Genomic DNA, 14,813 nt, shown 5'->3' with positions numbered 1-14,813 from the left:
AGGTTTTGTCATGCAGTTCACTTAATCTATTATGTAGCACGTTATGATTAATGTATGCGAGTCTTCATTCTGGACTAGGTTCTCTTGTCAAGATACGCCAATATTTCAAGCTCGCTCAATTTCAGAGCGTTTGGCAACAAACAGAATATGTCATCAACAAAAAAATAATGTGTTTCCAACGATGAGGAGTTTTCTTACGAATCCAGTGGGATTGTCCCAGAGAGATGAGGTGGACAACTTTACAGTAGAATGTGTTGCATTGTGGGAAAGCTGGTTATTTCACATGAGCTGTGGTGTGCAGCTACCTGTAAACAAATGTACTTAAACATGGTCCACCGGTGTCTGTGGTGGGGGACTACGTGTTTTTTTGCTTTAACACCAATGTCATACGTGGTGGTGAGGATATTTCTCTCTGTCTCCTCCGATCAAATGGTGGCAGAACTGGCGCGTGCACAAGAACACTCCGAGGACCCCCTAGAAAAGGGATTCTCAACGAGGAGGGCCCAGAACCTAGAGGGCCTCAATTAATTTTCCGAGGGGTATTCATGGACAAGCAGGGAAGAACAATGACATCATTTTTGGGGTGGAAGAGTTCTGTCTGACTGGACAATTATACAGAAAACTATAAATATATAGGTCAGAGGCCAGTCAAACTAGACATCGGCAAGTATTGATAGACAAAGCTCACACACACGCACGCGCACGCACACGCACGCGCACGCACACGCACACGCACACGCACATGCACACACACACACACACACACACACACACACACACACACACACACACACACACACACACACACACACACACACACACACACACACACACACACACACACACACACACACACACTCTATAAATAGCCCCAGGGTTTACTGGAAACAAAAGCCCCGGCCCACGGCTGCTCTGCAAATAACAATCTGTGTAGCCTTGCTGGAAACAGAAGGAGGGAGAGGCAAAGAGAGAGGAGTGTGTGAGAGAGAGTGTGAGAGAGAGAGAGAGAGAGAGAGAGAGAGAGAGAGAGAGAGAGAGAGAGAGAGAGAGAGAGAGAAAAGAGGTGTGTGAACATTTGTGAACCTTTCCCCTCAGGTTTGTCCTATTTTTTTATTTATTTTTATGTTAAATCAGGTACCAGACTTAATCTTTAAGACCACATTTTATCATCATAATAAAAAAAGATCTGTCTGTGGTATTTTGCAGAGGGGGCACACTGACTGGACCATGCAAAGACTACTTCTACCCCCCCCCCATTCTCCTCAGTAAGTGGTTCCTTCTGATGTGCCACGGAGCAAAGATATGCTACGTCAGTGGAGGAGGAGAGAGACAGTGTTGATGGGGGCATGACGCCGTTGTGTGTGTGTGAGAGACAGAGAGAGAGAGAAAGAGAGAGAGGAAGAGGAAGAGAGGGAGATAAAGAGAACGGTGGAGAAGAGACAGTAAAAGACACAGAGGAAGAGAGCACTCTCCCATGGTAGTGATTTATCTCTCCCTCTCAGTTGTCTGCTGGTCATAATTAATCAGCTGGCAGGTGCAGGTGGAGCAGATAGGGGTGCCGATCGAAGAGAGAGCGAGGGAGAGGAAAGAGAGAACGGAGAGAGGGATCGAGAGACAGAGAGGAGAGAGAAAGAGGGAAGGAAGAGAGGAGTACCTGGCTATCTCAGGCTGGTATCTGACTGGGACCTGACAGGCAATATAGGTGTGGGGAGGACTGTCAAGTGCCTGAGGCACTCTCTGTCTAGTCACAAGCTCCAGATGTACTTTGACATTACGTTTTCAAAAGGGGAATGATCTTTTATGTTGCCTATCTAACAGCTTAGCGAGAGAGACAGAAAAGTTAGGTAAAGAAAGGAATAATAAAACAAGCATGTGACTAGAATATAGTGTCCTCCGTTCTCTCAGGATCTATAGCTACTGTTGCTACTGCCGAACATTGACGCATAGAAAGTCTGCAGTGGTAACGCTATTACTATGCATTATGATCATAGTATTACTATATTTTTACCCAATATAGCTATTATATCATCAACTATTACACTAACTTAATTAAACTGCTATACTGTTTTAGCATCCTCTGTGTTGATTACACAAGGACAGCTTGTGTGCAAGATGTGTGATCATCTTCACTGTAGGTAAGTTGCCGCATCCCCCCACAACCCCCACATGTTAACTGCCTTTTCTTAAATTCATGTTCTTTTATAAATCTCAATGAGGCTGTCAAGGAGCCACCCCTCTGTGATGTCATCAGCCACGCTTCAAACACGCCATGGGTGACACAGGGCAAAGCTAAATTTAATGTCTTGGACACACACACACACACACACACACACACACACACACACACACACACACACACACACACACACACACACACACACACACACACACACACACACACACACACACACACACACACACACACACACACACACACACACACACACACACAGTATGTATACTGATTTTAAAAATATAAACGCAACATGCAACAATGTCAAAGATTTTACTGAGTTACAGTTCAAAGAAGAAAATCTGTCAATTGAAATAAATAAATGAGGCCCTAATCTATGGATTTCACGATTGGGCAGGGGCGCAACCATGGGTGGGGAAGGCATAGGCCCACCCACTGGTGAGCCAGGTCCACCCACTGGGGAGCCAGGCCTAGCTAATCAGAATGAGTTTTCCCCCACAAAAGGGCTCTAGTACAGACAGAAATACTTCTTGACATGCCACACCTGTCAGGTGGATGGATTATCTTGGCAAAAGAGAAATGCTCACTAACAAGGGTATAGCAAGGATATAAACAAATTTGTGCCCACAATTTGCGATACATTTGCTTTTTTGTGCATATATGGAACATTTCTTGGATCTTTTTCTTCGGCTCATGAAAAATGAGACGAACAGTTGACACGTTTATATTTTTGTTCAGTGTACATCAACATGCACACACACTTTTTTTGTTAAGTTTTTACACGGACACACGCTCACAGCAAATACCACCTCACTTGCAACACTGCTTATCAGACTGGCCTTGAGGCTAAATTAAAGTAGTGCATCTCTCTATGTGCCCCAGACGCTGACACTCGGTCATATTTTTGGCAGAGTTATAAGTTACTGCAATGGTAGCAACTCATTTCCAGAGCTCATTAACAAACAAACGGGGTGGGATTTCTCCCCGATTTTCTTTAGGAAACACATTGTCCAAAAACACCTGTTCCACCAACTTCTCTCAATCAAATATTTATCCTCCAACAACAGCACACCACCTTCTTTTCCTGCCCGTCTCCCTGAAATCTCTACTCAACTTCAACATTCAGGTGAAAAGAGCCTTTGTTGATGTGCGTTATAGTTCAGTTGCTGAGTCTGACAGACACTGTGAGAGTCTCCAGTCTCAGCTGGAGCTGAATTTGCTGTGTCGCATATTGTTCTTACCTCTGTCTCTTCTTCGGTATGGCTTACTCTCAGTGGGACAGGAGTAGTTGAGTCCTGACTCTGGTCATGCTGTGGAAACTTTCCACTCAAGCTTAGGCAGGAGTAGTAGAGTCCTGACTCTGGTCATGCTGTGGAAACTTTCCACTCAAGCTTAGGCAGCGGTGCTCTCTGACAGTGTGAGCGACTCTCGCTCTCAGCTGCACCAGAAAGGCTAAACAAAAACAGCGTGCTGTGCAGAGAAAGAAGCATGTGATCACAGCCCTCTGTGTCTGTGTGCCTGCTCTCTCTCGCTCTCTCTCTCTTTCTCTAGTGAACACTCTCTTGAACACATTCTCTTGAACACACTCCATTTCTCTGTCTGTGCTCTACACTCTGAGCGCTCCCTCTCCCTCTCTGAGCACTCTGAGCGCTCCCTCTCCCTCTCTCACACACAAAAAAGGATCCAAACATTTCAAAGGTCCCTGTATGCATGGCACTCAAGGGCTGAAACACACAGGCACGCACACACACACGTGCACACACACACGCGCGCACACACACACACACACACACACACACACACACACACACACACACACACACACACACACACACACACACACACACACACACACACACACACACACACACACACACACACACACACACACACACACACACACACACACACACACACACACACAATCTCTATCTCACTATCAATGCTCTCACACTTTCTCTCAGATCACTCCTCTCGCTCTTTGGGGCTGAGTCTGGTGCAGGCTCTCTCCCCACCTCATGACATTTGAAGCTATGTGAAGCAGTTCTGGCTGCAAGAGTAGAGTTGTATCAGCCAATCAAATACTTCCTCCATACATGAACTTAGGCATGCACACACATTTGAAGCATATTTTTCAAACACGTACGCAAGCAGGCATGCACACACACACAAACAAGCACACACACATGCCTGCCAATCACGTTGTCCCTTCACAGCCAATCTGTGTACCCTCTTACTTGAGGGTTTAAAAACACTCGTAGTACTTGTGCAGTTCAGAAATTGCCTTCGCGAAAGGGCTGTTACCTACATTAACGAGCGCAAGGATCTCCCTCTTGAGACAAATTCCTTGTTTGTGTTGACACATAAAATGACTTACTGATCCCTAAACAAAAGTCTATCCAGAGAAGTCACCTCCCACTGCAAGGTTTCAGTCTTTTTCCCCAGTGCCCAAAGACAGGGATGGGCAGAAAACGGGTTCTTTGTATACGCTAATTCGTCGTTATGAGAAAGGCCATACTACTGTGAGAAAGGCCATACTACTGTGAGAAAGGCCATACTACTGTGAGAAAGGCCATACTACTGTGAGAAAGGCCATACTACTGTGAGAAAGGCCATACTACTGTGAGAAAGGCCATACTACTGTGAGAAAGGCCATACTACTGTGAGAAAGGCCATACTACTGTGAGAAAGGCCATACTACTGTGAGAAAGGCCATATTGTGTCCTAAGTTGAAACAGAAAAATAAGAGAAAGAAAAAGCAGTTTCTTCTTGTGGGAGCCCTCCAGCCCATGAAGTCTCTGGTTGGGACTGGTTTATCTCCTAAACAAGATTTTGGATCAGATTTGTATGAACCCTTTGTTTCAGATGGGTTTGTGTCTCTGCAGAGTGGTGATGTTGTTAGGTAGCCTGTGAAGAAACAGTGAGACACTGGGGCAGCCCAGTCCATCATTTTAGAGGGTGTTTTGTCTTTGTCTGACACATCAGCAACTGGTAACAGTGTTTTGGTTCAAGGCGTGGAGATGCATGGAAGTTAATTTGTATTTTCATTCATTTAATTCATATGTGGAACTCAAGTCTGATCTTGTTTCTGTTCCCCGTGGTCATTGGAGTGAGGCCTAGCCTTCCTGTGAATGGGTTGTGACAAATAATGTCATTTGTAAGGTGCCCGAGTAAAGGAAACTGATGGGTTATCAGAGAAATACCCCAGAGTGTTCCCAGCATGAGCTTTTATATGTGTTATGTCTAAGAAGATTGCCAAGAGCAAGTCTAGTTTTAAGGAGGCTGGGGAAATGGGATACCTAGTCAGTTGCACAACTGAATGCATTCTTCCTGCATTTTAACCCAACCCAAATGAAGTGTAATATTTTTTTGCTCTTATAATTTAAAAAAAAGTTGTTTAGGTGTAGGCAGGGCCATAAGTAAAAAGGTAAACTGGGATGTGACTAAATGATTCATCAGGGTGATTTTTCCACAAATAGACAGGTGTTGTCCTTTCCATGGCAGCAAAATCTTATCTAATTTGTCTAACTTTCTATTCAAATGTATTGTAGTGAGATCCTTTCTTTCTTTTGAGATATGAATACCAAGTATGTCCACTTTACTGTGGGACCATTTTTGGGTAAACTACATGGTAAACATTGTATTTTTAGAGCGCCAATACATAATTTGGTGCATTTATCATCATTTGGTTATAATCCAGAGAGGTTAGAAAATTATCTAGATCCTCTATGAGGCTGTGCAGGGATCCAAACTGCGGATTTAAAAGAAAGCAACATGAATCGTCAGCGTACAATGACGCCCTGGATTTCTAGCTCCTATATATTATTTTTTGATCAGATTTTAATAGCTAACATTTTGATAGCCATAATAAATAAATATGCTGATAGTGGACAGCCTTGTTTTAATCCTCTTGACAATTTAATATTTTCTGAGAAGTAGCCATATTTATTATTTTGCAACTGTGATACTATATTTAACTTTAACCCATTGTATAAGACTAGCTATCAACACTTTTTAAACTTTTGGTAGCATGGAGAATGACATAAGAAAGTAGTCAAGATGACTAGCTTGATTGAGCCTCCGCCATGTATATCTCTCTAGGTCAGGATATTTAAGCCTCCATATATACACTAGTTCCAATATATCCATAATATTCGTAATTTCCTTAAGTGTATGAGGTTGATAGTTAGTAGTGTGATTTCCATATGTTCATTGAGGTACTTAAAACCAAAATTATAATATTATAAATGTAACCTTCATTCAACTAGGCAAGTCAGTTAAGAACAAATTCTTATTTACAATAACGGCCTACACCAGTCAAACCCGGACAATGCTGGGCCAATTGTGCACCTCCCTATGGGACTCCCAATCATGGCCGGTTGTGATACAGCCTGGAATCGAACCAGGGTGTCTGTGGTGACGCCTCAAGCACTGAGATGCAGTGCCTCAGACTGCTGCGCCACTCGGAAGAGTCATGTATTGCCCGTAAGCTCGCTTTATATATATTTTCAAAGAAAAGTGGATCATCAATATTTGGACAATATAGATGAATGAGCCAAATGTGTTTATGGACCAATAACATATTTAAAAGGATTAAATCTGTTTGAACAGTTTGCACATTCAGATCAAAATGATTGTTAGTTAATATCATTACTCCTTTTGAGTTTCTCTGCCCATGGGAGAAAAATATTTTGCCACCCCAGTCCTTTTTCCATACAACTTAGTCTAAAGGTGTAGAATGAGTTCCCAGTAAACAATAGATATTATATTCCTTCTCTTTTAGCCAGGTAGACGGCTAAGCCATGACAATAATAACTAGCTATACTTATTTCACCATTTACCATAATGAGATACAAGTTTTGATTATACTTACCACCGCTTCCTGTTGAACGCGGAACGAGGGAGAGCTCAATTTGTTGTTTTGAAAGTGTATTCAAAAGTTTCTTGGTAGCTAGCTGAGTTTTGAGTTTGACTTTTGAGTTTGGACCCTGAGACACAGTTGCCGTCATTTGTGTGAATCCCACTTTAAGACCATTGATGGAAAGAGATAGGATGACCACCTCGTTCACGGATGGGCAACTGTCCCTTTTGAAGGCCATTGGAACAAATTATTATAATTTATTTAAGTTGAGGTCTCAACTTACTGTTGCAATTTAGAATAGTGAAATACACAAGGTGCATTTTTGAAATTTGGTTGTGCATCAGCAGTTTTTATCATAATGTCAGTCACTGATAGTCACTTAATTAGCCCATGTCAGCTAACCATGTTTAGATTGGTAAATTAGTCTAGTGGTCAGCTATCTAAATTTAGTAATCATGGTCGAATTACTGGCAAGGGGGCCCCAACGATTTAGCAAGTAAAGAATAAGAGTCTATTCCAGTATCCTGGTGGTGGTGAAAGAGGGATCATGAAACTACAAAAGTTGATTCTGGTAATACAATCATTTTCATTATTGAGAATCAAGACTGGAAAAAGTTTGGGATTTGCTCCCATCTTTCTACATCAGATTTGTGTTTGACTATTTATTGATTGCAAAGAAGGAAAGATGTATATTCCCAAGTAGTGGAAATGGGGCGGCTGTGAAATACACATTGCTTTGCTCAGGGGCAATAAAGCGGATTTTGTCCAGTTGAGCTATAGAGCTGTAGTTATTAAAGATGCTGAGAAGGTTAGGTAATAACTGAGGTGCATTGCCCAAATAGAACAATATATCGTCTGCTTACAGAGATACACTACTCATTCAAGGTTTTTCTTTATTTTTACTATTTTATATATTGTAGAATAATAGTGAAGATATCAAACTATGAAAGAACACACATGGAATCATGTAGAGACCAAAAAAAGTGTTAAACAAATCAAAATATATTTTATATTTGAGATTCTTCAAATAGCCACCCTTTGCCTTGATGACATCTTTGCACACTCTTGGAATTCTCTCAACCAGCTCCATGAGGTAGTCAGCTGGAATGCATTTCAATTAACAGGTGTGCCTTGTTAAAGGTTCATTTGTGGAATTTATTTTCTTCTTAAATGTGTTTGAGCCAATCAGTCGTCTTGTGACAAGGTAGGGGGATATACAAAAGATAGCCCTATTTGGTTAAAGACCAAGTCCATACTATGGCAAGAACAGCTCAAATAAGGAAAGAGAAATGACAGTCCATCATTACTTTAAGACTTTGAAAGTTTCTTCAAGTGCCGTCGCAAAAACCATCAAGTGCTATGATGAAACTGGCTCTCATGAGAACCGCCACACGAATGGAAAACCCAAAATTGCCTCTGCTGCAGAGAATAAGTTCATTAGAGTTACATTTACATTACATTTACATTTAAGTCATTTAGCAGACGCTCTTATCCAGAGCGACTTACAAATTGGTGCATTCACCTTATGACATCCAGTGGAACAACCACTTTACAATAGTGCATCTAAATATTTTAAGGGGGGGGGTGAGAAGGATTATTTTATCCTATCCTAGGTATTCCTTAAAGAGGTGGGGTTTCAGGTGTCTCCGGAAGGTGGTGATTGACTCCGCTGTCCTGGCGTCGTGAGGGAGTTTGTTCCACCATTGGGGAGCCAGAGCAGCGAACAGTTTTGACTGAGCTGAGCGGGAACTGTACTTCCTCAGTGGTAGGGAGGCGAGCAGGCCAGAGGTGGATGAACGCAGTGCCCTTATTTGGGTGTAGGGCCTGATCAGAGCCTGGAGGTACTGAGGTGCCGTTCCCCTCACAGCTCCGTAGGCAAGCACCATGGTCTTGTAGCGGATGCGAGCTTCAACTGGAAGCCAGTGGAGAGAGCGGAGGAGCGGGGTGACGTGAGAGAACTTGGGAAGGTTGAACACTAGACGGGCTGCGGCGTTCTGGATGAGTTATAGGGGTTTAATGGCACAGGCAGGGAGCCCAGCCAACAGCGAGTTGCAGTAATCCAGACGGGAGATGACAAGTGCCTGGATTAGGACCTGCGCCGCTTCCTGTGTGAGGCAGGGTCGTACTCTGCGGATGTTGTAGAGCATGAACCTACAGGAACGGGCCACCGCCTTGATGTTAGTTGAGAACGACAGGGTGTTGTCCAGGATCACGCCAAGGTTCTTAGCGCTCTGGGAGGAGGACACAATGGAGTTGTCAACCGTGATGGCGAGATCATGGAACGGGCACTAAGTTACCAGACTAAGAAATTGCAGCCCAAATAAATGCTCAAGTAGCAGACACATCTCAACATCAACTATTCAGAGGAGACTGTGTGAATCAGGCCTGCATGGTTGAATTGCTGCAAAGAAACCACTACTAAAGGACACCAATAAGAAGAAGAGACTTGCTTGTGTTTCTTGATCTAAGCAATGGACATTAGACCAGAGGAAATTTGTCCTTTGGTCTGGAGTCCAAATTCGAGATTTTTTTCCAACCGCCATGTCTTTGTGAGACGCGGTGTGGGTGAACTGATGATCTCTGCATGTGTATTTCCCACAGTAAAGCATGGAGGAGGAGGTGGTATGGTGTGGGGGTACTTTGCTGGTGACACCGTCTGTGATTTATTTAGATTTCACGGCCCACTTAACCAGCATGGCTACCACAGCATTCTGCAGCGATACGTCATCCCATCTGGTTTGCGCTTAGTGGGACTATCATTTGTTTTTCAACTCGACAAAGCAGCCAACAAGTGCTCAGCATATGTGGGAACTCCTTCAAGACTGTTGAAAAATAATTCCAGGTGAAACTGGTTGAGAGAATACCAAGAGTGAGCAAGGCTGTCATCAAGGCAAAGGGTGGCTACTTTGAAGAATCACAAATATAAAATATATTTAGACTTTTTTGGTTACTACATCATTCCATGTGTTTTGTTTCATAGTTTTGATGTCTTCACTATTATTATACAATGTAGAAAATAGTAAAAATAAAGAAAAACCCTGGAATGAGTAGGTGTGTCCAAACATTTGACTAGTACTGTAGGTTTATCTTTAGGAAACTTAACAAGGGCAAGACTAAAATGGTGCAATTTGACAAGAGAAGGGGTCCACTGCTGCATATCAAACCCAACAGAACGCAGAACGCAACAGAACGCATGCAAACTATAAATTTACGAATGCAAACAGCGGTCCCTTACCATCTCCTGCTGGACTCAGTATGAGGTTACTTCTGCCAAGAGTACAATCCTTAAATGTAGATCTACTTGGTTCAACTTATCCATCTGACACAGCTCTTCTCTTCACTTGCTCATTAGCAGACTGCTCAGTGATACATGATTTAGGCTTTAGGGGCCCGATTCCGACTTAGGAAATGACTCCTTTCTTAGGCACGTATTTCCTATGCACTTCTCAGTAGTTGGTATTCAGATTTACCTTATGAAGGTGCGTAACAGGCAGGTGTGGTTCCCTTGCGCGAGCTGAGTAAATGTATTTCAACCACTGAAAACCCTCCCACTTTCTTGCTAACAGATTTTCTGTGGAGTTTTCATTCAATAGGGTTTTCAGTACATCTATCGTAAGCCATCCCTTTAAATAGGATGTAGCTTTTAGTTAGAATTTTATCAACAGACTCAATAGAATATATTGAGAGAAAGGTTTCAGAATATTAATGAAAGAAAGCCATCTAAATATACACATATTTGTCTCTGTTTCAGCACCTATTGGTAGATTTAAAAGTACTTTGATCTTGTGGATTATTCAGCGTTAGGAAAGTATTTATAAATCATAAAACAACAGGTATGGAGAGCATTTATGCAGGAAAGAAAAGCATTGCCACATTCCGTTCTTTAACACGTGGTAATGTTGGAAATGAGTGTACATAGAATAATAAAAGGGAGAATAGTGTACAATAGTAAACTATAACCTTGTCTATTGCCTGCACCAACCATGGAACTGTGTGATGACACAGCCAATTATTGTGCCATGCGTCAGGTTCAAACGGTTTGGTCTGGCTTGGTCTGCTGTTAGCTCCATAACGACTGAATCTTTTATCTATCAACTGTTAATAATGATCCTCAAACACATGGCCGTGGCGGCGTTTACAGAGGAAGTGAATTAAGGTCAATTAAACAATGTAATGAAATGGTATGATAATGTAGGCTATACCAACTGAAGGGAACTAACAGTAAACTGGCAGTGTGTTGTTATTAGGCCTACTGACGGTCGGTACTGAAAGTGGCTAATATTTAACCAGAAAGAAATGGGAAACAGAGGAAGCCGGGGTAGCCTATAACTCCTTTCATGCAGTTGAATGGGTGGGAATGTTATTCATATTTTTCATTTTTCAACTTTTTTTTTTACAATGAAAATCCAGTGTTTCCATGTTAAATGCTTTCATTATATTTCAGTCTTCTGTCATGTGTGTATAAAATGTAATATTGTGACACAAACATCTCTACATATGACATGGTACCATGTGTCGTCTTTTAAGTGCATAACAATGTGTGTGAGGTGTACACTTTTTTGTTTCAAAGTAGGTTTAACACTACCAAGAAACACTCTGTGTGACCCTGATTTACCCCACTGCAGTAAAAGGTTGACATTCGAGAATGCCCATCCCTGCAAGTTAAAAGGCCAGACAATTTAACTTCTGCATACAGCCACATCATTTCATCAACTTTACTGTGGGATAGTTTATATGTTGATATGCTTCAGTTTGTTGCTATATGACTCGTTTCACATTTGTCTCCAGCGATTTTAAGGTAATAACAAGTGTCATTTAGATATACAATTCCCTTATCCAAACGGATTTATCATTTACCTTGCACTTACCAAGTTGTAAATTACAGTGCATGGAGAATGCTGTTATTTCTCTCAGAAAAAAATAAAGTACAGTCTTGGCCAAAAGTTTTGAGAATGACACAAATATAAATTTTCACAAAGTCTGCTACCTCAGTTTGTAGGATGGCAATTTGCATATACTCCAGAATGTTATAAAGAGTGATAAGATGAATTGCAATTAATTGCAAAGTCCCTATTTGCCATGCAAATAAACTGAATCCCCCAAAAACATTTCCACTGCACAAAATGACCAGCTGACATCATGTCAGTGATTCTCTCGTTAACACAGGTGTGTGTGTTGACGAGGACAATGCTGGAGATCACTCTGTCATGCTGATTGAGTCTGAATAACAGACTGGAAGCTTCAAAAGGAGGGTGGTGCTTGGAATCATTATTCTTCCTCTGTCAACCATGGTTACCTGATAGGAAACTTGTGCCGTCATCATTGCTTTGCACAAAAAGGGCTTCACAATCAACCATTTATCGGATCATCAAGAACTTCAAGGGCAGGTGTAAGTGCATGTGCATGCACATTGAGGTTAAGACTTTTGGAGGATGGCTTGGTGTCAAGAAGGGCAGCAAAGAAGCCACTTCTCTCCAGGAAAAACATCAGGGACAGACTGATATTCTGCAAAAGGTACAGGGATTGGACTGCTGAGGACTGGGGTAAAGTCATTTTCACTGATGAATCCCCTTTCCGATTGTTTGGAGCATCCAGAAAAAAGCTTGTCCGAAGAAGACAAGGTGGGCGCTACCATCAGTCCTGTGTCATGCCAACAGTAAAGCATCCTGTGACCATTCATGTATGAAGTTGCTTCTCAGCCAAGGGAGTGGGCTCACTCACAATTTTGCCTAAGAACACAGCCATGAATAAAGAATGGTACCAACACATCCACCGAGAGCAACTTCTCCCAACCATCCAGGAACAGTTTGGTGACGAACAATGCCTTTTCCAGCATGATGGAGCACCTTGCCATAAGGCAAAAGTGATAACTAAGTGGCTCGGGGGAACAAAACATCAATATTTTGGGTCCATGGCCAGGAGACTCCCCAGACCTTAATCCCATTGAGAACTTGTGGTCAAACCTCAAGAGGCGCGTGGACAAACAAAAACCCACAAATTCTGACAAACTCCAAGCATTGATTATGGAAGAATGGGCTGCCATCAGTCAGGATGCGGCCCAGAAGTTATTTGACAGCATGCCAGGGTGGATTGCAGAGGTCTTGAAAAAGAAGAGTCAACACTGTAAATATTGACTCTTTGCATCAACTTCATGTAATTGTCAATAAAAGCCTTTGACACTTATGAAATGCTTGTAATTATACTTCATTATTCCATAGTAACATCTGACAAAAATATCTAAAGACACTGAAGCAGCAAACTTTGTGAAAATGAATATTTGTGTCATTCTCAAAACTTTTGGCTACGACTATACATACTTTCCCACATACTTTTCGGGCCCATGGGGACTAGAAAGATGGACTTTTTGACCTTGGAGTGACAAGTTAAAGTCAGCCCGAACCATTGGCTGAGCCTGAGCCGATCTATGTCCTGACATCAGAAAAGGTCCCATACACACAACAGGAACCAAGCCCTCAAAAACAACATGGGCTTAGCAGGGTAGGAAGTGATGCCACATTGAGGGTTTAGTGACTGAAAAAACATAATTGAGGAGTACAGTACATATTGGGGAGTACAGTACATAAGCATTAAACATACAATATTCTTAAAGTAGCAGTCTACAATGGTCAGGGAGGAAGTCAGCACACTATTACAGTTGAAGATTCTACAGAGTGGGCTTCCAATGTGATTGAGAGGCAACATGGGAAATGCCTCATCTCTTCCAAATGACCGAACAGGGGGAATTCTCGGTTGCCACCCGGGTCGCTCTTTTGTTCGGCAGAAAGTATGGTCAAGCCTGGCGCTGGAGGTGCTAAGCTGAGTTTAATGCTGTTTGAGTCCCCCGTCAAAGGTTTCCGCTGTCCCCTTGTCACTGTGGGAAAGCCCCATCTGGGTAGCCAGCCAGGAGGAAGGCAACAGTAACGCTTAACATTTATTAACTAACTGGCTGTGGTGTTTTTACACTGGTCCTGCTACTGTGCCATTCAGATCCTAGTGGTTATATCAGAGACACAATCACAAATACACAGATCTATAATAACCAGATCCAACCACTGAGCTTCAGCCATGTCACTGTTGGCCTATATTAAGAACAGCAGCAGGGAAACAAAATGATTGCTCAGGTTTACTACGATGTGTTGACATCAGAACTGTGGTCGCACTGTCTGTGTCAATGGAAAACATGACAGAGGGGACATGGGGCAATAGGGAGGGTGGGGAGAGACAGGCATGTGCTGAAATCCTCACGATCTGCGAGCAACAAGAATGCGGCAACAACAGCAGCAAGGTCATTGGTAGTTGAAGCGACCTCGGCCTCTTTTCCTCTGATCAGAGGAGGGTCTTGACACTCTGGTGCCAATTCATATTTCTATAATGCAGAAAACATAATCTCTGACCGAGGTATTTCTCTGCTGATCAACCAGTCCATGTTAAGTGAAGTGTGTTCACCCTAACCCTGAGACTACACAGACTAATAATAGCGTTGGTCTGAGAGTTATATGGAGTGACCAAAACAATGACAATTAACAATATGTTATGAATTAACCATACAGAAACAGAGTGTTGGAAAGGTATAATAGAACATATATTGATAGTAACAGTTGCAAAGGTGTAAACATGACCCATTTCTTTTGTGTCCATTGTGATCTAGCTTGTGTTATCGGACATGGGTCACATGACTGGTTCTAGGTACAGCTATTGAGCACAATGTGAATAGGTCTTTGTTGCTTCTAATAATAAGTTCCATCACATACCAGGGAG

General features: G+C 42.3%; 1 protein-coding gene across 1 annotated transcript in view; it reads right to left on the bottom strand.

Moving 5' to 3' along the window:
• Positions 1-3,843, bottom strand: part of LOC124038232 (ras guanyl-releasing protein 3-like) — a 44,829-nt gene extending 40,986 nt beyond the window's left edge. Inside the window, 1 exon segment of the mRNA XM_046353829.1 lies at positions 3,436-3,843. The gene's annotated coding sequence lies outside the window, so the exon portion shown is untranslated.
• Positions 3,844-14,813: the final 10,970 nt, after the last annotated feature.

Source organism: Oncorhynchus gorbuscha, linkage group LG06, assembly GCF_021184085.1.
Source record: "Oncorhynchus gorbuscha isolate QuinsamMale2020 ecotype Even-year linkage group LG06, OgorEven_v1.0, whole genome shotgun sequence".
Classification (NCBI taxonomy): domain Eukaryota; kingdom Metazoa; phylum Chordata; class Actinopteri; order Salmoniformes; family Salmonidae; genus Oncorhynchus; species Oncorhynchus gorbuscha.
Note: the sequence above shows the minus strand (reverse complement) of the source record. Positions and strands in the feature narration are given on the sequence as shown.